This window comes from Larus michahellis, chromosome 6 (genome assembly GCF_964199755.1).
Source record: "Larus michahellis chromosome 6, bLarMic1.1, whole genome shotgun sequence".
NCBI classification, from domain to species: domain Eukaryota; kingdom Metazoa; phylum Chordata; class Aves; order Charadriiformes; family Laridae; genus Larus; species Larus michahellis.
The window spans coordinates 61,340,330-61,363,409 of NC_133901.1; the positions used below are offsets into that span (position 1 = coordinate 61,340,330).

At 38.4% G+C, this 23,080-nt stretch overlaps 1 protein-coding gene across 6 annotated transcripts in view; it reads right to left on the reverse strand.

Annotated features, from left to right (window-relative positions):
- The window catches only part of LOC141745444 (VPS10 domain-containing receptor SorCS1-like), a 306,057-nt gene that overhangs the window by 152,762 nt on the left and 130,215 nt on the right, over window positions 1-23,080 (reverse strand). The window lies entirely within an intron of this gene.

The window sequence follows — 23,080 nt, forward strand, 5'->3', positions numbered from 1 at the left end:
AGTTGGTGTTATTAGATCAGTTAAGTCATGTGGCTGTTTTCCTATTTTTTTTGCAAAAAAAAAAAATTTCCTAGGTTTTTTGCAAAACTGCAAAGTGGTTTGAAGCAACTGAACACATTGAAAGTGTCCGTGTTACATTTCTATTATGTAGTCATTTGACAGAGCTAAAACTTTAGTGATCCTTCAAAAAAAAGTAAGTGTTCGCACTCTGTTAATACCTGTACAACATTCTGCAGCGATAACTGATGACATGAGTGTTCGCGTAGATTATTCACTGGGTGCAAGGATAATTTTGTAGACAGATACACATGAATATGCCCTTACAGGTTTAAGAAATGTAGTGAAGATATTACCATTTGTGACTCTGACCTAGTATTCATGGCTGTATCTGATTTCTCACATCGCCTTGTAGGTGTCTTGCAACTCAGATGTCCTTGCTTTCTCCAGCAAGGAATTCTGAGGTTACCTCAGTCAATGCATAGTGATCAGGCATTGATGAGAAATTTAGCATTCACATTTGGGCACAATGTATTGATATTAGCAACATTTAGGAAGAGAAAGAAAAACAAAGACAAGTAGATTTTGGCTGCTGCTTATACTACAGCAGAACTTAAAGTCGCTCTTTCTCACAGTCTCCTCAAGAACCAGGATGAAGCTCCTAATACAGAATTAATCAAGGAGGATCGTTTGCCCAATGTGACCACTAGACCAGAATCAAAAAACCCGAATCAGCCAAACAAAAAAGCAGCTACAGGAAGATTCCAGTCTCTGGAAGTTTAAGTACAAGCAACCACTCATCTTTCTGAACGCCCGAGAACAGAAGCCCATTGTGCATGCTGCCAGCCTAGAAGAAACAGAATTAGCTTGTGTCACAATTTGTAGATTGGGATGAATTTCACAGCACCTTGAAAATTTCCATGAGTTAGGAAAGGCAAAGCAACTCTACTTTAAAAAGAAGCAGTTTGCACTAAAGCCAACTATCAAATACAGAACTTAAATTGCCATTGTTGCAAGTCGCCATTAACTATTGATTAATATACATCATCCACAAATACTTCAGCTGAGTTTGACAAAAAATAATTTACTATTTTTAATTAATGACAAATTAAAGCAAAAGAAATTGCAGCTACCTGTGATTCAATCTAATCACAAGTGTGATGCTCTCCTTTGTTTGGCCTCCACCAACCTACCATATGCTGCTGACCTTCCATTGATTTAGCAAACGTGCACGTTCTCAGCAGAATTTTAATTGAATATGAAAACTTCTGAGGAAAAAAGCATAGTCAAATTCATAGGACACAGGGATAGGATTTACACCGGGATTCAGATTCCCATTTCACCAGTGGTTTTACAGATGTAGACAAATTATTTAATGTTTTCAGACCTTTTTATAGTCTTCCTGTTACTTGTCTGGTCTTGACTATTCAGACATGGATGTTAAGGGCAGAAGAGACTACAGCAGTTCTCTTACCTCATACATAACATTGGATGTAGAAGGCAATAGCAACTTTGAAGCTAATACAGACAGAATAATTGCAACAAATTTCTTTCAGATGTAAAAGAAATTCTGAATACACATATGAAAATTAGACACTTCAATACACATAAGCCAGTAAAAAGGTACCTAAAGGTGTGAATGGACACACAAGTAAACAGGATAACATATTGATTACCGGGGTTCGGTTGCTTGGCTGGTCAGCATTTTAAAAGTTCTCATTTCAGATGTCAGTGATATTTTCTTTTGAGAATCAACATAGAGATTATTCTGCAAGACATCATAAAACCTTTTTGCAAATGGTTACCCTTGACTAAGTTTTACGGTGGATGCCAAGTGTACAAGAGCAACCTAAGAATGATACACAGGATATTAGCTGTTGACTGCAGTACAGGTTTCCTGATATGTGTACATTGTTGACTACAAAACTACCAGGAGGATTTTGTACACATTTCACTTTATTTATCTTTTTAATACAGTAGACCATGCACCAATCTCTCATAGGGAAAGCACAACAGTATTTGAGTAGTATATGAAATTAATGCTTTAATTACACGTTAAGTAAATCTGACTGAAATATAAAAAATGACACTTATTCGGATAACCTCTAAAACACCTCAAAGGTTTAGAGGTTCTAACACCTACTGAAATGACACATTAGAGGATGTGATGAAGTCTGGTACTTGACTGTAGGCTCACAAAGAAAATCTCACCTTCTTGCCAAATATTTTGCTGGGCTCTGGTTTTCCATGCTGCAATGGTGGGATACTGTAAGAGGAAGCTCTTCTGACATGCTAAGAAGAATAATTTAATTTGGCATTCACAGTGAGGTTTTTTTTATTGACTTCAGCAGATTTTGGATCAAGATCTGAGACTAGTAAAATGAATGTTAACCAAGTGAGAGCCCATGTGGCTGATTTTCAAACAGTGGAATAGTGATTAAAAATTAGATCCATGGCTTACGAAAAGCTTTGATATATTTGCATTTAAAAGCTTGTAAACCATTTCCAGGACAGGTTTGGATTTTTTTTTCTCAAGTTCTCATTCCAATTCACTTAGTAGTCTTCTCTGTACACCATTATTTTTAATTTATAATAGACCTTGTTCTTATTTTCACCAAAGATCTTAATATTGTACTAAATCAGTAACTGTAATTTAAGCAGGGTAAAAAGATCTTGTTTAACATCATAATCAAAATTATATTTTTCAAATTACTCTAGCTATAATCACAATTAAAATCAGAGCAAAACATGTTAATTATTCTGATAATTACTCAGCTTAACAAGGCTATAGTAGAATAATCAGATATTTCTGCATAAAGAACTTTCGGTTTTCTTATTTCTTTTTGCTTTTCCTGTAGCTGCTTTAACACGTATTGCTACATGATATCCTTGTATAGCATCGGGACATTGCAGGGCCATAGAACGAACAGTTTTTAAATGGGCATATTCTTAATACTGCAGTAACCAAGGTCACCTCAAGGTGGTGGGGTAGCAGAGATGAAGCCTCCCTTCTTTATGTTCCCGTATCTGGAACAACGTTGGTGGGCTTATTAAAGTAGTTTCTCTCACATATACAAAGTTCTATCTAAATGCAGCTTTTAAGGCTCAATAAATGCTTTTACTAACTGAACACTGAAATATAGGCAAATTTTGTTTCGAATGACTGGAAAATATTCTTACCCTCCACAGATATCCCAGCTTTGGATTACATATTTACGACAAGTATTAAAATAAATAAGTAAAGTCCCCCTCCCAAGAAGTACTTCTCATTTTGTTGCAGTTTCTTTGGTTGGTTGAGTTTGTTTTTTTTACTGCAGGCCTCCAGACTATACTTAAAACTACTGTGCTGACCACTTGCTTTCATTAAAGTTGTCAAAACACCGTACAGGAACGATGCTGGCAATTTCTGTTCTCTCAGGCATTTTTTTAGCTTGGCTAATTACATTTTCTCTGCTTACATTTCCCCTGCAGCTTCCTTCTTCCTTTCCTCACAAACGTGTTTGTAGTTTTGCTACATGCTGTTAAATAAGTCCAAATACATTCTGCCCTAGAAGAAGATATATTTCAGGTACAATGGAGAAAGGAAATGAAGACTTTTTTGTTCATTTTTATTTCACTGCTTCTTAGAAATGTTCATGATTAAAAAAAGGAAACCCTAATCTTCATCAGAAGGAAATTTCTGAAATCCTTCACTTTTTTTTTCTAGCTTTAGAAAAGCTTAAGCAGTCTGGTTATCATTGAACACATCTACACTGTATAAATTCCAAAATGTACACATTTCACAGACCTGGATTTGACATTCTCTCTTCCCATAGGATTATCTTTCCTAACAAATCCTTCAGATTCCTTCATCTTCTCTACTTTTAATTACTATTTCTATCCTGCATTGAAGTCATCTTTCCCAAAGACTGTGCCACACTTGGAAAAGCAGTATTTTTCAACTTCCATGCCTCCCTTTCTAAGAAAAAAAAAAGCAAGTTCTCTAAAAATACTGATCAAATCTAATTTCACATACAGAGATTTAGATAATTAGTCTATAAAACACTTTGCATTGTTAGCTTATACCAGCTGAGACTGGCTACCACGTGTTTTCAGATCTGCTTTCATGTGCTGTGTGTGTTCTTTTTTGGGGGACACCACTGATCAAAAAAGAATTGACAGTGGAGTCTTTCAGAAACATCCAAGCTACAGGTTCTTTGAACAACTCTTTTCAATCTAAAACCTCCTTGTTATTAGGTTTAAATTCTTGTCAGTCCATATGTAAACAATATGGAAACAAATCCACAACGCAGCCCATCAAACACATCTACCCTCACAAACCCATGTTCTCACCCCACAGAGCGCTCCCTCACCCAGCTTCCTTGTCTAAACAGCAGCACAATTTGCTGTGTGCCAGCAGGGCTGGCTGTTCAATGCCAAAACCCTTTTAAATGCTTTTGCTACTTGGGGAAATTTTCAAAAACGTCAGTCAAACGACATAGCAGTGATGAACTATAGCTCAGTTCTTTACTTTTTTTTTTTTTTTTTCCTTTGGCAAGGCTGGGAGAGAAGAGCAATTAGTCATTAAGAGTGAAAGAAGTCAAATGCACAAAAAACCCTGGGCTTTTTTTTTTTCTTTTCTTCTCTCTGTTCCCTGGATGACGCCAAGATTCCTCCCTTGCTTTCAAAGGAAAATACCCAAGACCACTGAGAAGGAAAACAGAACAGACACACAACTGGGTAAGTGAGGTCTGGAGGGCAGTGATCATTCATGTCTGGAAAACATGAGTCTTGAAGCTCTGTTTGCTCTTATGCTAAAGGGATGTTGGGTGTGCAGAAAAGGAAGGAATCATGAAGGAGAGGAGAATCTTATACGGGCTATTAGTCTAGCTAATGATATATCTTTAACACTTCACTTGATCAATTTAAACTAGGCTCATGATCTGGGAGTCTTCATACAGCTCTGATACTGAAAATGAGTTTTAGGACCAAGGTGGTGGGATGGGCACTTTCCAAGAAGCATGGCTGAAAGAGAGGCTGGAAAGAGAAGAATAATATTTTGAAGAACATGAATAAAAGGCCTTTGCAGCTAATAACTGTGGATAGCACTTAAGAACACCTCCAACTCCCAGAGTGATGAGAACAGTCATTCTCCAGTCATTGTTTGGTGGTTCACATGAAATAGTTTGGGAAAGGGTCTGAATCTCTACTGTGCATGTGGCCATCACAGCACAGACTGCACTTGGCAGTCAATGAACCCGTTGTTACCAACTTGAAGCAAAGAGCTAAATGGACAATGAAGATTGTGGCACCTTTCCCTGACAAAGTAGTCACAGGTGGCTACCAGCAAGTGACAAAAGGAAGTCAGAGATGGAAGCTGAGCTTGCTCTGTGATCACTGTACTGTTAAAATATCAAGTATTGCATTCCTGCAATCTTCCTACCTGCCTGCCCTCACAGGGCTGAGAGGAGCGGGTCTGGATATCCCTTCTGTGTTGGATTCTTCAGCAGTCTGTGAGGAATGGAGGCGGCTTCAGCCAGGGTGAACCTAACCTACCCCTGCACCCACCGTATTCTCACTTACTGGGTGACTCCTGGAAGCCTTTCACTCATTCGCTCCCCCGCAATGTGGTGGTGGCCAGGTCCACTGATTTTCCTGGACCCAGACACTACCAATGACCAGGCTGATGTACAAGAAGCACAGTCCAGAGAAGGAAGCAAGGCATGCTTCTGTGTAGTCATGCACAAGACTGTCAGCCTTGTTCAGAGAGATTCATTGCTTTGGGTTGCCAAAGCGCCAAAGACAGCCAAAAAACCATGCCCACCTGCTAGTGACCAAGATCATTATAAACATTCACAAACTGAAGGGAAAAAGGGGCTCTTCCACATGTCCAAACAGGGGAAAAACTTATCTTTGCTGCTCTCCAAAAACCAGTGACATGGAACACTTTATCTGGATTGAAACACATTAAAAAGGAGACTTGCGCATAAAGACTATTCACTAAGGGTACTTGCTGAGAGCTGGGTACCTGCCTTACCCTCTGTGCCTGTGAAAATCACTTCTCCCATTAGACGTTCATCACCATTAATGCCGTCTCTGATCATGACCACCCTGTCCCTGGAGAACCCCTGGGAAAGAACCTGTGTGGGATGAAAGTCTGACCCAGAAGGAAGAAACGTGGGCTAATTTCACTTTAGATTAAACTCAAGCTGGACCACAGCAGCCTTCAGTGTGAATGACTTGATGGATTACCGAGTAATATTTTATGACATTTAGGGATGGATTTTTCAAAAGGATGAGACATTTATTTTTTTTTCTGAGGTTTTGCATTTTAAGGAGAGAGCAGCCCTTCCGCTGCTCAGAATTTGAAAGCAGATAACCTAGAGAGATGCTGTTCAGAGGTTTGATTTTTATTTTTAATCTGTCCTCCACCCCAGCAAAAATAATGTTGTTTTCTCATTATCTTTCTGATGAATCTGCTTCACTTATTCACGTTTTCATAAAATATTAGTGCATCTAGCCTTGGAAATGTCTTTTTACTAAAAGACATGTTTTTCCCATCTCAAGTGGCATAGACTATATATCTCTCAGAAAGCAATAATGTACAAGAGTATACAGTATAATGTAGCACCTGTTCATATAATTCCAAACAGAACATACACATGCAGCTTTACTGTGGCTGTAATTCAGATATATTGAATAATATAACCTTCTTTATAGTGGGAACCTATTTTTTTATTATGCACATGAATTGACTATTAATAAAAATTGTTTGCACTTACACAGCATCTCAAACAAAGAAACTCTGAGAATTTCTTAGTGAAATACATTTCTGTTTTGCAGAGGTCAAGAGCTAGTACTTCCAGGCACACAGCATCAATACAGCTTTTTCAAAGTTATGCAGCAAGTTGGAAAGCAAGTAAAGAAATAACCCAGATTATTAAAAATTCTTACATTTCTTAAAGTCACCTCCTCACTGCTTTGGGGAGGTAAGACTCCTACAGATGGGAATATAATTCAGTTAACTTAAATACTGACATCAGCTGAAATACAGTGACACTGGCTTTAGCCATTCCAAGATCCGGACAGGCTGCTGTAAACCTATACTGAAGTATATGCCCCTTTTGGTGGTAGCTGAGAGCCACCTTGGGCTGTGCCAGCCTATCATTGTAGGAGTCAACTACAGAGAGACATACTCCAAGCCGAAGCTTTATTCATGTTGGAATCCTCCTCACCAACCCACAGATGGTTTTGTGATGGAGGTGCCCTAGCCAGTTATAACTATATACAGATTTGGTTGTATCTACAGTGTCTTCAGGGAGCTAAATAAAGAATCTAAACCTTGAGCCCTCCTGACTTAGCTCCATGAGGCTACATTGCTGAATATGCAAACTTGTCACACTGCATCTGTTGTCCAAAGAGTGACAAAAAAAAGCCAAACTCAGATCCTGCCTGGTTGCAAACACCATCAACATTCTTAAAGAGCCACTTCATGGTTGACTTTTCTGATCAACATCAACCATTCGGTGATGATCAATCGCATGCTCTTAGCTTAGACCATTCTCACTGAAAGCAAAGGAATCCTGAGGCCCAGACAAAGATTGGTTTGTTTTCTCCCCGAGTCTCCTTTTAGCACCACTCAGTGTGTTTCCAAATCTCACCCACAGAGTGGGCTTAGGTTCATTCCCAACAGACACCGATGCAGCAGCCATCCTTGCATAAAAACAGATGTATCCCTCATGATTTTAGGGGCTCTAATATCACAGAAGCAGAGTGAGCAGTGGACAGGCCGTGTGTCGGGAACACTCCCAGAAATGACCTAGCCACCTTAGAAATTTTTCACTTGCCACTTTACTCTTGAGTCTGCTAGTGTTTTGCAGCATTTTCTTTTCCTTTTCTTTAATTCCTAGCCCTTGTTTACTACATCTGTAACTAGAGCCTTGATCTGAATGGCACGATCCTAATTACAGGGTCAAGTAAACAGGCAGGTTGACAGAGCTAAAGAAAAAAATACATACATACACCTTTTTTTACTTTGCTGCCTCTGGGTTTGTGGGTCTGTACTGTGACAAGCATAGTACACACTACTAGCCAGTTAGCATACACTGCTTGATCATTATCTACCACTAGGAGAGAAATAAATGTTTTTATAAACCTCCTTTTGCTGTTTATTTAGAGGATGTGAGCTGCAGAGATACAGCGGATAGGAAAGTACACCTACCCAGTGTAACTAATGATCATAGCTACAGGCTTTACCTGTATGCCAAATTCACCTGTGATCATTTTAATTTCCTGTCCAAATTCTGCTGGTAAGGGTGACCCTTCCAACTCCATTTTGTTGTCAAAGGAAAATGTTTATTGCAGTACATGACCTATATAACAGACAGCAAAAGGATCAGGGTTATCCATCAGCTTAGATGTGTGATGTCAGTGAGTTAATAGCATATATCCGCAACTCATGGTAAGGTTAAAACTGAAGAGGGTCTTTTTCATTACCTAGAACTGTAATTAATAGCTCATTGGGATATACAAGGCAATTCACATGTTTCAGAGTTACTTTCCAGGCTGCCTGCGAAATCAGGAAAATGGTATATACACTCCTAAGACATTTAAAAATCCTTTAATGCAAGTATCTGCCTTAGTATGGCATGAACTCAGGTGCCAAGTCCAAACCTCTAGTACCTGTTATTAATGCAGGCAATGACACCTCCTGTCAGTTTGCAGTGTAAAGACAGGGCGGGAGATTTCTCAGAGGCAGTTGTTTCCAGAGAGCTGCTACGCACTGGCTTTCCCTCGCTCTCAGAGCAGTACCTTGGTATCAGAGTAAATGATGTGGAAGTTAAGCCAAAACCCAAACTCAGAATAACACAGATAGAAAGGCTTACAGAAGGTGAAGACACTGCTTCGGTAACAAAAATGTGATTACAAGCTTCAGGCCAATGTCAAACATGCTTTGGATACCAATAACCTTGGGTTAGGTGCTACTCAACGCCATAAAGCCTATGACATTGGAACTAGATGCTCTTTAAGGTCCCTTCCAACCCTAACAATTCTATGATTCTATGACATATTTTATTCTATTATTGTTCATTAGAAAGAGGCTCTTGGACCTTTTTTTTTTTTTTCCCCCTTCACCATCATCTTCAATGGTTCTCTTCAGCTATGGAAGAAACTTTCAGCAAGTGAAAAGGCTGAGGCAAGTTCTACCTCTTAGCCTTCTCAGGAAAGCCTGAATACAGGAAAGCCTCAATACTTCAGTTTCTCTTTATGTTGGCTATAATGAATCAAGATTGTTGTTATCCCCCCATATAAAAAAAAATTAATAATTAACTGGTGTTGCTTTGGATTTGTAATATTAAAGCACATAATGGCACAGATGATAAACTGTCTCTTTATCACACAAACCTAGTTGCCTCCCACTGGCTTCAGATGACAGAAAGTTTACATTCATCCCTCTGGGGTTTCCTCCTAAGTCATAATCTTTTACTTACCTCTTCTGATGGCCAGGAAAAAAAAAAAAAAGAAATAGGCAGGGTATTTAGTTTATCCCTAGGGAAATTTCAAACCCTTCTGTAAAATATATTTTATTTTTCGATACTTTTTATTTTCCTCATGATATATGAAATAGTATCTAGCAGGGCTTGACAAATCTATTCCTGCAGTTAATTCAGCCCCGAGTTCAGAGAGTTTTATTTTTCCAGGTTTATTAGACATAAAAATCAATCTTGAGCCCGATTCACATCTAAAACAACCTTCTGGAACTGGTAAAAGCAAGCAAGAAAACAGAAAGAGCATTAAAAGTCTAGAAAGGTATAAAGCACTGTCAGTATTTCCAGTTATTGGTAGCCTTATTCTAGGGAAGATGTGGAAAAGTGGTTCTCTGAATCTGCAGAGAGATGGAAGCCTTAAGATAAAAGGTACACGTGAAACCAAAATGCACAAGCAACACTTTCCTAGGACCTGGGATCCTCCTTGGATCAGAGAAGAAAGGTTTATTTCTTGTTCTTTCTCAACAGCAAAGCTACTCAGTGGCTGCTCACAGGCTCAGTTCATTTAAATCCCATGGAATAGTGTGAAAAAAGGACAGTTTCAAGTCACTGTGAGGAAGGAAATTTAATGTTTCATTAAATTCCACTAAAGGAAGAATATGAGCCCAGGAAGAGCACTGTTCATAATCTTAGTTATTCAAGGTGTCACACAGAGTTTTGTAGGTGAAACAAAACTTAATTCTTAGTCTTACTATGCACATTCCTAGAACCACCTGTGACTTATCTAAGACAACAAGTGTAAAGTTATTTGGTGCCAGCTGGAAACTGAAGGTCTCGATGCTTATTTGACTTGGACACAAGGGTATGGAAACCATTCTGCACAAAAATGTCAAAATAAGGCCCACTAGATTACTAGAATATTAAAAGACTAGAGAAAAACAAATGAATAAGCAACAAAACCAGGCTGCCTTATACCAAAAACAGGAAACAAAAGGAACCAGAAGCTGCTCTATAGCTATCAGACAAAGAGATATTGGCAGGTGTTATACTGACTTATACACAACACGGCCATTTCCTAAGCAAGTAAAATTCTCTTGTAATTAGATGTGTACAAACTGATAAACACTAGATTTCTCAGAATTTTTTGTCATCATAATGATTTAGAATCCTCTGGCCAACTTACCATGTCTGGTTTATACCCAACCATCTATACCATAAGCCTGTACACTATGCTGGTCTTAAAACTGAGTGACCTTCTGTAATAAATATCAAGATAACATAACTTTTTTTTCCTGAAGAAACGTTGAGGGTTTCTCAATAGGTTGAAGATACAAAGTCTTCATACAACCTCAAAGATCTCAAACAAGAAGAGATGACAAAAAGCAGACACCTGAATGCATCTTTCAAAATCCTGATTTTTCACAAAAAATCATATTCTGATAGATGCGATATCTGAATAGCTCTCCAGACAGACATCTTCAATACAGGAAAAACCCTCCATACTCGATCAGCAGTTACTTCTACCTTCATAAATTCCAACTAAAAGAGGAATCATAAGTTGGTGGAAAGAGTTAATAAGCACAAAAGTCTAATTTTACAGCAAGAATTTTAACCGCAATATGCAGCTTTGCTACTAGTAATGCAGTACTAACAATCTGTGTTTCTAGCACTTTGCAATACAAGAAAGGACAAGCCTTGAGGCTCAAGACACTTGACAGGTACACTGCTCTCCACCTTTCTCCCCTCAAGTTTGAGAGCACAGTAATTAGGTACTAGCAAGGCCCACAGCGTGTTTGTCCTTCAGTTGCTGGCAAATCTCTGCTGTAGAATAACTGGAGCACATTAGCTGAAGGAAGAAAACAAAAAGAGGAAGCAAGCCATACCATCATGGGAAACATATCTATTCTTTCACTTTGATTTTTCACATACTCCTGATGACAAGTGAGAGAGAGATTAATTTAAAAGCTTCATTAAAATCATATTGTTTTCCCCAAAGTATATACATGTGTTTTGGAATTTTCACTCTTGCTGTCTTTAGCAAAGTTTCAGTAATAAAGAAAAGGACATGAAAACCCAACAAATTCTACCTGGCAAAGAGCCAGAGCTCCAATTACAGCAAGCACTATGGGAATAAAAGTAATAGATTTTAATTGGTGCCCAAGGGGAAAGGTCAGTCTCCTTGGAACAATGGAAGTCTTTGGTGGTAATTGACTGAACACTCCTGTGAGAGCTCGTAAATGTCAGTAACACACTTGAAATGTTAGCAAAAGGAAAGGTTTGGTATCCTGGAACATATGGAAGGAGTTTTGCTGGGAGAGGTATTATAAAAAGAGAATGGTGAAATACTTTAACAAGGGACATGACTTGGAAGATAGCTCTCAGCTCCAAGGTTCAAAATGCCAGACACATTTCAAAAAGTGTGGGAGAAATTTATTTATTTTCAAGATGAAAAAGGAATATTGCAGTGCATGCTGGTGTTAGACACACAGGAGTCTGGGGCAGCAGATGATTTGTGAACTTTTCCCACTGCTACATTGGATGACTGACTTAAGCTTTCTTTATCCCTCTGCAATGGCCTAGTGCTACTGTTCTTCCAAGCAGGCTTTGAATGATGTTTCCTTCTGTCCTTTCTGCTCTTTTTTTGTGGTGAAAAGATTTAGTTTGGTTTTTAGCAATATAAATGAAAGGTACAAACTTACATGAATGTGATGTAGTTTGGGATTCCCTGCCAGAATGGAATGGTATAAAAAAAGATCAGATCTTCCAGAATTACATGAATTAGGAGAAAAGATGATTTTTTGGCTAGGATTTCAACCAAAATCCTGTGTTCAGTTTCTGTCATTGCAGTTGATTGTTTTCTGACCTTAGCAAAACAGACATTTGATCTCATTCATAAACTATGACTGACAATATTTCTTCTCAAGTACCTATCAACACAAAATCCATAAATGACGAAGGGTCTCAAGATGTAGGCAGAGAAACTGTTACACTTTCTTCCCCAGTTAATACTGTCAGGCTGCCTCTGGTTCATCTGCACTTGTTCTTTACTTTCTGGGAGCTGAAGAACATCGCATTAGGGAGGGCATATGAACGCGTTTGCACTTCTTCCCTAAATGCCAAAAACTAAGCACAGACTGCTGTCCTTCAGGTTTGCTATGCTACCACACTCATTATTTACCATAAATAATAGAAATAAACAGGAGTCGAGTTGTGCACCAGAACCCAAAGGAACAGACGCCATTCCAACATGGAGAAAAAAGTCTCTACTTTCTAAGTTCTTAACCTATAAGTAGGACAGAAGAAGCCTGGGCTTGATGCAGAAGGATGAGTCACAATAATATAATATTAAGGTTCTCAGTCCTGCATAATGTCCGGGAACAGCTGTAAACCCATTGCCATGCCTATTATGAAGGAACTACTTCTAGTGGATTGTCTTCACCAGAAAGCTACATCCAGAGTAGATGACGTGCTCAAGAGTAGAGTCCACAGAAAGCATTGAACCGAGCAGACAAAGAGCCCAACATCCACACCACATGCTCAAGGCTAAATCCTTCCATGCTTTAGAACTTATTCTGGATGAAAAAACCAAACCAAACCAAACAACAACAAATCAAACCAAACAACAACAAAATCATGTTCAACTTTGTGCAATTTGCTGTGCAAAGGAGCTCTAAAACAGAGAAAGGTGATAACTTTTAATCTTGTCTGCTGAAGACACACCTCCTAATTTTGGAGCAAGAGTAGTCACTAAAAAATGAGGCAGCTTCTGTTGTTAACTGTGCAGTGTCATGGAGAATATATCTCATATTGCTTTCTATCTGTATCTTTGGTCTGTCTGTGTGGAAAAAAAAAAGTATTGATACAAGCACATAAGCATCTCATCGTTCAGCAGGAGAGACAAAACCCCGAGAAATGCCTGCACATAGGGAATTTGGGATGCAAGGGTCAGATCACAATTTATTCTCATGTTTCTTTGTGCACGTTCCTGAAGATTGTCCTCCCAAGGGACAAGTGTCTAAAGTTCTTGCTACATTTAATTGCTCACCTATCGTGAATTACTTAAACTTCTAGTATCATTCCCCCCTCTTTTTTCCATTGCCATTTGTTGTCTGCTGAATTCCCTTCTGATTGTTATTTTCTCTGATGAAGGAATCAATTATATAACACTGGAGACTGTGAAGAGGTTTTATGTGTACACAGAGGCACACAGAGACCTAAATACATGCATGCAGATACTGTATCGAAATTGTTAAGGGCAGACTTTTAACAATGAAAGAATTAGCAAAGTGATTAAGAATGTAATTTAAGTATCATTATTAAGTTCTATTGTTTTCAGTAGGATTTAACTTGGTAAATCTCTTAAGAATTTAAAAGCAGAATTTTTTCAAAACAAAATTATTTTAGATTTTCACCCCCAAAACTTTGTCAATTTAGCATTAATCTCTTCAAGACAGAAAAGACTTGGATGACCCCAGCATGAAAACCACCCAAACCAAAAAAACAAAACTGGTTTGAATAGGAATAAGTGCTTTCAACCAATATGAATTTTTTCTTTCTGTAAATAGCAAAATACATTATTTGTAATGTTCTATATACAATAGAACACTTCATAAATTTGATTCTTTCTTGTCAAATAATGTGTTAATTTCAACATTTCTTATCTTTGAAAATATTCCACCACCTACAGTTTTTTAATTGCACTGACAGTCTATGAAAAAGCAAGAAAATGACTACTTGCTCCCAAATTTACGGAAATAGTTGGCCACACTCAAAATTTACTATGAAGTATTTCTCTCAAATCCTCACATGTCCTTCTTAGCAAACACACACAAAAATACTATGAAGGTACTGATGTGCCCTGAACAGTCACCACGGTCTGATTACCCTCCCCTGTCAATGAAAATATGCTTGGGAAACAGTGGTTGAGGGCTTGATGCATTGCATCAGAAAACATAGCAAGAACTCCTTCAATAGTTCTTTATGAACATAATTTGGTCTACTGAGTTAATGTCAATCTCCCTACACCGTCCTCAGCACTGTCTCCAATTACTGCCATTATCACTGCTACACTTCAACAGCTTTCTCTCCTTTGCTGTCACTTATCCCTAAAAAAATGCTATCTATAAAGAACCACTAACCACAATTCAGTACTTCTGAATACAGTAGAAGAGACTCCTCCACAGGAAAACTGTATTTGTGCAAATCTGGGGGAGATCTGTACGCATCTGAAAGCCAAGTCATGCTAAACTGAAGGACAATTCTGTATGTTCCTACCCCAGTCTCTCTATGCCATTATTCTCCAAATTGTAGTAGGCATTGTATTTTCCTTGCTCCCCAAGTCATATGTCCTTCCTAAATGTTTTAATTTTTTTTTTTTTTTTTTGTTGCTACTAAAGAGATGGAGAGATAGGAATCAAATGACTCAAGAGACAAAAATATGGATGACAGTGCCTTATTTTCAATAATTTTTGACCCTTGAATTCTGTTTTGTGTTTCCTTCTGGCTCTGGGAAATCTCTCTCTGTCCTTACAACGAGAAACCTAAACCTTTGACTTAGTGGCACTAAAAGGAAAAACTTCTTTACAGTTTTTGCAATATTTTTTTCCATACCAGACACTGAATTATTGCCATTTTCTCCAAGAAGCTTGGCTGCTTCTGCAATGACCCTTTATTCTCAATATGATACATAAGTCATCCCTTGTTGGTCTCTAATTCTCATGCTATCTGCATACAAGTCAAATTCCACATTTTCTTAGCAGTAGACAACTTTGTAATTACATCCATAAATCTTTGCCATCACTCTCCTCTCTCTGCATTTACCAGCATTTATCAATCAGAAGTTTCATAATCAAGAATATTTTTCTTGTTTATTTTCTTCACTTTCTTCTCCTTGTACTCCAAGTACAGCTAGACAGAAGGTATAACACTCAAGTATCCTGTCATTTAGTCATTCATTTCTTCATAATAACGTATCTAGACTACAGAAGGAGTGAGCAATTGCAATCTGCTGATAAACATGCCCTACAGATTACACTATCTGCTAATTAATGGATACTACATATGACTTTGTTGCAGGCCTGGCAAGGGAATGTAAGTTTAGAGCTCCTGTGGTCAATATTCATACATTTGTAATTTTTTTACATTATCAGTTCCAATCCCCAACAAACCAGCCATCATATGGTTATGGTGCAGTATCATGCTATTTTTCTCTTTAAGGCCAACTTCTGAAGTCATATAGTAACAAGACAATTTCGACATTTCATGATCAAAGAACTATGTTCCTACCACAGCAGAGCAGTGAAACGGTATAAAAGTGGAGATTTAGGTATGTATCTTTAATGGCTCAAAACCCAGGAGGTAAATGAAAACAACCCTGCTGTACATATTTTTAGTCCAACTTTATGGGACATTGAACAAGCCGATTTTGAACTGCTTGGGGCTAGTTTTTCATAGGAAAAAAATATAAAATCAATATTATGGCAACGGGCTTTTTTCCTGGTTTAAACAGGCTGTCTTACTTATGGAAATGGATGGAGCTACAAGTCTGACAGTAAGACAGGTTTGCTCTGTAGTTAGACACATTCTTGCACTACCATCAATTGCTGCTGCCCGTATTTGGGCTGCAACTAACAACATGTCGTTCCTCTGCTCTCTAAGCTGCTGGCATATATCCTCCCTTGCCAAAGGGATATCATCTGTTCCAGAATATTCAGTAAATCGCTGAGGAATTAAAAAGGGATAAAAGAATTGAAGGACGTTCAACAAGAGATTATCTTGCTTAAATTTTAACTGTCCAGTTTGTAGAAAATGGGGGTTGGAGTCAGAATGGAAAGAACACCGTTGAAACCCTTAACCTGGGTGAATCTTAGCTCTAAAGCTGAATTCCGTGGCTCATACTTCCCTATCATTAGCTTCAACACTCAGTGTGCCCTTGGAGACTTCTGTGAGATACAACAGCTTACTATAGCACTACTTTGAGTGGGAAAATGTCAAAACTGCCACTATTTTTGATAGGCTTACAAGAGCAGCAGTGGAATAAATGGGCTTTGATTTCACTTCATATCCAAGATGAGATATGGATGTAGAATAATGGCAAGGGCTTTGCGTGTAATGGCTATTGTGAGAGCTGTCATATACTATAGCCATGAATCAGGAAGTTTGGTAGTGAATGCTGCCAGACACTTCAAAAGTCAAAATATTCACTTTGAAAGATGAGACTCTGCCTTCACTTTGTTAACATGGACCAAATGCTTGTTAATTATTGGTTTCCTATGAACTCAGTATTAAAGACTAACAACACAGCACCAGCTCTTCAGTCACTGCCACTTTACAGGTCTTCATTGGCTCCAGTGAAACCGGACTGCAGCCATGTTAGAACATATCCAAAACATGAGGAACAATATACCATTCTAAACTAATTAAAAAAAAAAAAATTGCCTTATTCTTGTTTTCATATGGGGTGGGGGTGGGCAGAAAAGACAGTCTTCAGAAATGGAAATCAAGTCTATACTTGATTATCTGGTGCATAGGTAGTAGCATTAGTCTTGAATCTAAAGATATTACAAGCAGAAGTGAAAATTGTAATATATGTATATCATAAGGTTATAAGAATTTCTAGTCACCACCAATAGTGGCTTAGAATAGCAGTAGACTTACTCCATCACTATTGCTGAACTGCAGAAAATGAAAAATTTCTTAATTCAAGGGGTGAGAAATCCCTTTTCCTGTGAGTAGTGAAATTTTTACATGTGTATAGTGTTATCAAAAGTCCATTGATCCACCCCTACAGTCTAAGATAATAATTCTGACCTTTATATGTTCAGGATTTCAACTCTTTTCAACTTTTTCACTCTTTCAAGAAGTGAAATCTTAAGCCAAAACTACTGAATGAAACAGATGTAGATCACCATATTTACAGAAAAGATACAGGTGAAGAACCCCTGTTTTCTCCCACTGGAAGACCCTTGGAGAAAAGGCATGTGTAGTGCTATTTACCCCAAACTGCCTATCAGATTAGCAAAAATAGACGATGAATCCCACCCCACATTCTCTTGACTCTGTCTCTCCAAAATATTCTCTCTGAATTAAAAGATGAGGCTATGAAGAATCATCACCTGTGGTCATAGCGTAGGAGATACTTAAAGCAAATCTGGGGGCTTCTTCATATACCTTCCTATGCTATACGGAGTTTGATCCAAACAGAAGTTTTCATTTGATGAAATTTATGTTTTGATCTACACAACACTTCAGTACAAGGCGGATCCTCCCTTTCAAAAGGTAAGAAAATACTTTCATTAAACATCTTCTTGAAATCTTCTGGGCACTACATCATTTAAAAAAAAAAACCCAACCACCATTCTCTTCTGTGAGACAATGCCTTTTTGGTCTCTTATGACTGTCTCTTTGAAGGCGGCACTCACAGCCTGCAGCTAACAAGGACCTTTCCTTCCAAATGAAAAGAGAAGAGCAACATAGTAATTGATTTTATCTCTGCAAGAGTGGAGTGCAATAGCACTTTGGGCTACTGGCATGACTGATCGACCGCAGACCTTGGATCTCCCACTGTGCCTAATTTGCTAAGGATGCCATCCCTTGACAGCCACAGGATCTGGTTAAGTCTACAGCGAGGAGTGCTTAGAGCTCTGCTGAGCTCTAACCTCTCCAACATAAACTGATAGTCTTCACACTAAGAGTTATAGAAGCCTACAAGGAAGACACCACTAGAAATAACTGGGTTTTCTTGAGTAAAAAAATCAAGACCTGCCATCACATCAGACTTCTGAAAGCTTCCACAGTAAGAACAGGTCAGAGAGAGGATTTTTAGAAGCGTTCCCAATCTGATTTCAGCAACTGAAGGTAGCAGCTTCTAGAGAAACAGCAACGTGAGGTGGAACTGTTCGTTTCTACAGACATTCTCCCCAACACTCAGGAGGGCAGGTGCAAAGGCCAGTGTAGAGCACGCAATTCTGTCTTATCCTTTAGACAACCAGGCAGTTTACGTTCCAAAACCAGAACTTCCCTCAAGCAAATGAACTCTTCTAATACCACAGGATACAAAGTAGCACTCAATCATTACCATTTCGGCTAATAAGGGCAAATCTGTCTTGATTGATACAAATGTTTGCCAACTCTCCTCTCCACCAATTTCCACACAAGGCTAGAAAGAAGAGAAGGCTGGGCCACCATTCCTTTCATTTAAAACTCATTAATAGCAGTGAATTTGAAGTAGTTAGGGATCTAGCCAGCACTGAAACCCATGCAATTGTATTTACAATAAATATCCGTTATCTTGGAGCTACACACACAACAGGACAGTGCTTAACACACTGTGATAAAGGTGCTAATCACAACCACTAAATATAAAGTAAGAGGAAGGCATCTGTAATCCATTCATCTTTAGAGAGAAAGAAAAGAGGACACTGTACTGCAGAGCAATTAAAATGTGAACAGTTGGAGGAATAAAGAGAAAATTCAAGGCAGGCCTGCAGAAAGGAAGGGGGAGAGAAAACAAAACAAAACCAAAAAAATACTAACACAAAAATTCAAACCCACAGGAAATACCTGATTGACTAGTCCTATTAATAGCATAAAAGTTGCTGGCAGATACTATCACCCAGCATTTTATTAATTAACTGGAGCTACGCAGGTACAAGGGGTTTGAGAGTACAAAGAACCAGTGGGCTGCACAAACTGTCTCTTTGCAAAGAACACAGTGTGCCTTGTACAAGGATACAGCGTCTAAATTAGCCAGCAGCACCTTCTGCGTCAAAGAAAACCTCTAGTTAAACCAATTGTAGAATCCCCACCATCACTCATTCGCTTTTTATTTGCATAGGTCTATGATTTTCTACGCAATACTTAAAAGTAACCTATCTGAAAGGCTTTTATAAAGAAAGGCCATAAAACTTAGAGCATGTGAGTTTCTAGGAAAGTGAATGACAAACTTCAGCAAAAATAGATTTTCAAGATATCAACTTGGATTTCTATTTTAGTTTCATTTTTAATCCACCAGTGCGTTATTCCCAAACACTATTTCTTCATGTAGAAGCATTTAAATCAGTTTATCTCCCCTGACAAAAGGCTCTATGCACCTAACAAATAAACCAATGTTGACATACCAAAGCCTAGGACTTTATTGCACGTTGGGGATTCTCTCTTCTAGAGACTTGTTGACAAATACTCAAACAGGCTCTGTGTCTTTGGCAAGATCCATGTGTTACAATTTCCGCCCCCCCCCGCCCCGATCTGTGTCATCAGTCATACAACCAGGTAGTACAGTAATTCAGTGAAAGGAGAGAACACTGAAAAACAGGGTTTCCACCTCTCTTATTGCTAAGGCTTATGCATCGCTATGTCACCATTTTCTGTAATTTCCTTAAGAAAATACTGTAATTCAGAAAAATACCAAGTAACAGTAATAGGTCATGAATTTAAATTGTAAATAACAGTTGAATTTGCTCTCATTTTTATTTTCAAAGCACTCTTTTGTAATACAATATTGCCTGCAATGGCAGGTTAAAGGATTTAATTTTGTTCAATAAAGATACAAGAATTGGAAGTTGGAAGCTTTTAGAAAGAAATTGGCATTCAGACTGTGGGAGACTGTGCAAATCCTATGTATTTATGGATACACTTTTTTTTTCCTAGATGGAGAAGAGCAAATAAATTATAACAAACAATTTATTCAACACATGTTGCTGCTTGTTCTTTTCCAGAATGTGAAAATCATCAGAAATTCATGAACAAATCTATTAATTATTTGAATAAATCCAATTACATGCATTCTACAGTTCATTGTTCCAACTGCTCTGCTTTGCAAGGAACAGACAAGGTTACGTACAGCATACACTTGTTTTTTTCATTATAAGGCATCAGTCTTGAGTCAGCAAATTTCAACATTTACCTTCTGTTTCAGTAGGACTATTCCTAAAAGTTAAGCATGTGCTAAAAGGATTATTTTCTTTTCGTAAGAAGGCAGCTTCAGTAAGTTAAGTACATGCTGGCCCCACTAATGAATCACTGGTTTAGCAATAGCTTCAAGATAAAAGAAAAAGCACTGTTTCTTTTCTACTACTGAAGAAGCCTTTTCTCTCTGCTGAGGAATGACTTGCAGAACAAAGACCATCGAAGGCTGCAGGTGCAGTCGGAAAAACCACTTACCTCATCTAACAAAAATTTAGGGAACACACGCTGTCAGCATTTGCCCAGTATTAACTGCAGCAGTGTATAAACCCTTCACAGGAACAGTACAAGTGTCATAAAATTAATGGATTTTAGAGTAGTTGAGTCCTTTACAAAAAAAAAAAAAAAAAAAAAAAAAAGTCTGTAGCTACCCACCCAGCCCACATTAGTGAAACAAGATGCAACTTTCAGAGTGACCAGAGTTTCTCGTAATGTTATCAGAATTTCAGGGGGGAAGTTACTAGCAGGTCTCAGGATCCCCAGGTTTTTGCTGAAAATGTTCTTGGTGGCAAAATTTGTAAATATATTTCCTTCTGCTTTCCATTCCATAGTAGGTATGATAAAGACCCTGAGTTTTAGTCTTTTTGCTTTCACTGCAAAAGTATTTTCAGTGTGGAAGTACAATATAGACCAACGCTCTCTTCCCCATGCCCTCTTAATCATGGGGGGACTAGCTACATGCTTAAAGTTAAACATTTATTGTAGGAACGGCCTGATATTCTACAGAAATAGACAGTGTAAGGAGGGTCTCCAAAAGTTCTCCCTGCAGGCCTAATTCTGGTCCTGATGAAATAAGTTTGGGAAAATTAAATCTTAGACCTTTACATAGGTCCTTCATCCCAGGTGTTGCAGCTTTCCTCTGGCACTGTCTCATATTGATTATAGGCCAACTTTAGTGCAGTCTTCTGCCAGAACAGGCAGTTCCACACTTCCACCTGAAAGCTTTTTCCTTTCATCTATTTGGTTTTTAAGCTGGAAAGGGATTAGTTTTCAGACAGATTAGTCCTCGATCCAGCTCACCAGATGGCTACACAAACAAGGGTGGCAGTGCACGGGAGGGAGTGGGAAGGTGCAGACAGAGGTGGTGAAGGATTTTCAGAGGCAGTCTGCACTTAAGTTGGCTTAGCATACTTGCAAAACCTTAATTTCTTTTTAGGTTTCTCTGCACCACAATAGCTAAGGGATCATGCAGATTTTGCCCAGCTAAACTCCTTCTTAGTTCTACGGAACAAACAAATATCAGGCATGCCTATATATAAACCCTCCACACCACAGTTTCTGTGCCAGGAGACCAACGCTTCAAACCTCAAAACTGAAGGACATTTGAGTGATTTGATAATTTCATTCTTTAGCTTCTAGTGTAAAACTTCATATCTTCTTCAGTGGCAGCTGCAATGAGATGACATCTCTCCACTAATTTGAGACCATTTAATCCCAGTCCTGACTTTCATCAGGAGACTTGAACCCATACTTGTTGTTCGTTTCAATTAAGATCATTTATCTCTTCACCCCTACACCTTTTTTCTAGTCTTGTATAATCATACCAATGTAGGTAGGTATGAGGAATCAATCGGATGGCATTACAAAGGTAAGCAGTAGTCAACTTCTTTTTTTCTGAGGGTCTTTCAGCAAAACCTAAATTCATCAGAACAGGTAAGGACTGGAATTCCACAGCTACAGTCCATTAATCAGAATACCACTAAGAAAGCACTTGATAGCTGTCTTGTTAGGACCACATGAGGCAGCTGCCTGTACCAAGGAAGTGGAATGCATGGTCCCAAAAGTCCACTCTAGTTTTATCTTCCAGTATTTGCAAACACAGTTTTACCAGGGGAAGGAAAAAAGTCCTTGGGCATCAGTCAAATATTCCTTGGTTATGAAGAAAACACTATTCACAGGCTCAGGTAGGGGAGTAGAGAGTGGGATCAAGTATACCCTGTCACGTGTCTACACCTCAGCCGGTGGTATGGACTTCCACTTACAATCAATTGGAGAAAAGTATGTGACATTAGGACATGATTTGTATCATTCTAGGGTCAATTTCTTAACAGGTCAAATGACTCATGCCTAGAAGTGCCTGTTTCTTTTGAACAAAGAGTTAAACGTGAACTAGAAGAGAAATAAAGTTAAGCATTATTGTCTCTGCTGTCTCTGACAGCTCCCTCTTCCTTTCACAGTGTGTCTTAAAAAATACACAAATGATTCAGTATAATGAAGACAGCACCACAGTGGCCCTCAGCTGCCCAAATATACACAGCCTCCTTCAGACATGAGTCTTCACTAGCGTTTTCTGCTGATGCAATTGAGCTTTGCCTGGAATAACTCGAATTATCCACTAAGACAGAAAGCAAGGAGAGAAAACTACTCTAGCCACATTTATATTCCCTCTGGTAGAGGAAAAAGCTGGAGCTGGGCCTTCCACTGTGTGTGCAGTGTAGCATCACAGCTAATAAATCAAGAAGACAATGGTGTCACCACTGCCATTTATTTAATCACATTTTGATTTTATTGTCACTTTTTTTTTCCTAGACCAACATATGAGGAAATCTGAAATTAAATTGCTAGTAATTTCAGAATGATTTAAACTACTTTTTAGTTTCCTCACCAAAACACCAGTAGTAATAATAATTGCCTATTACCAAAATATAAGTTAA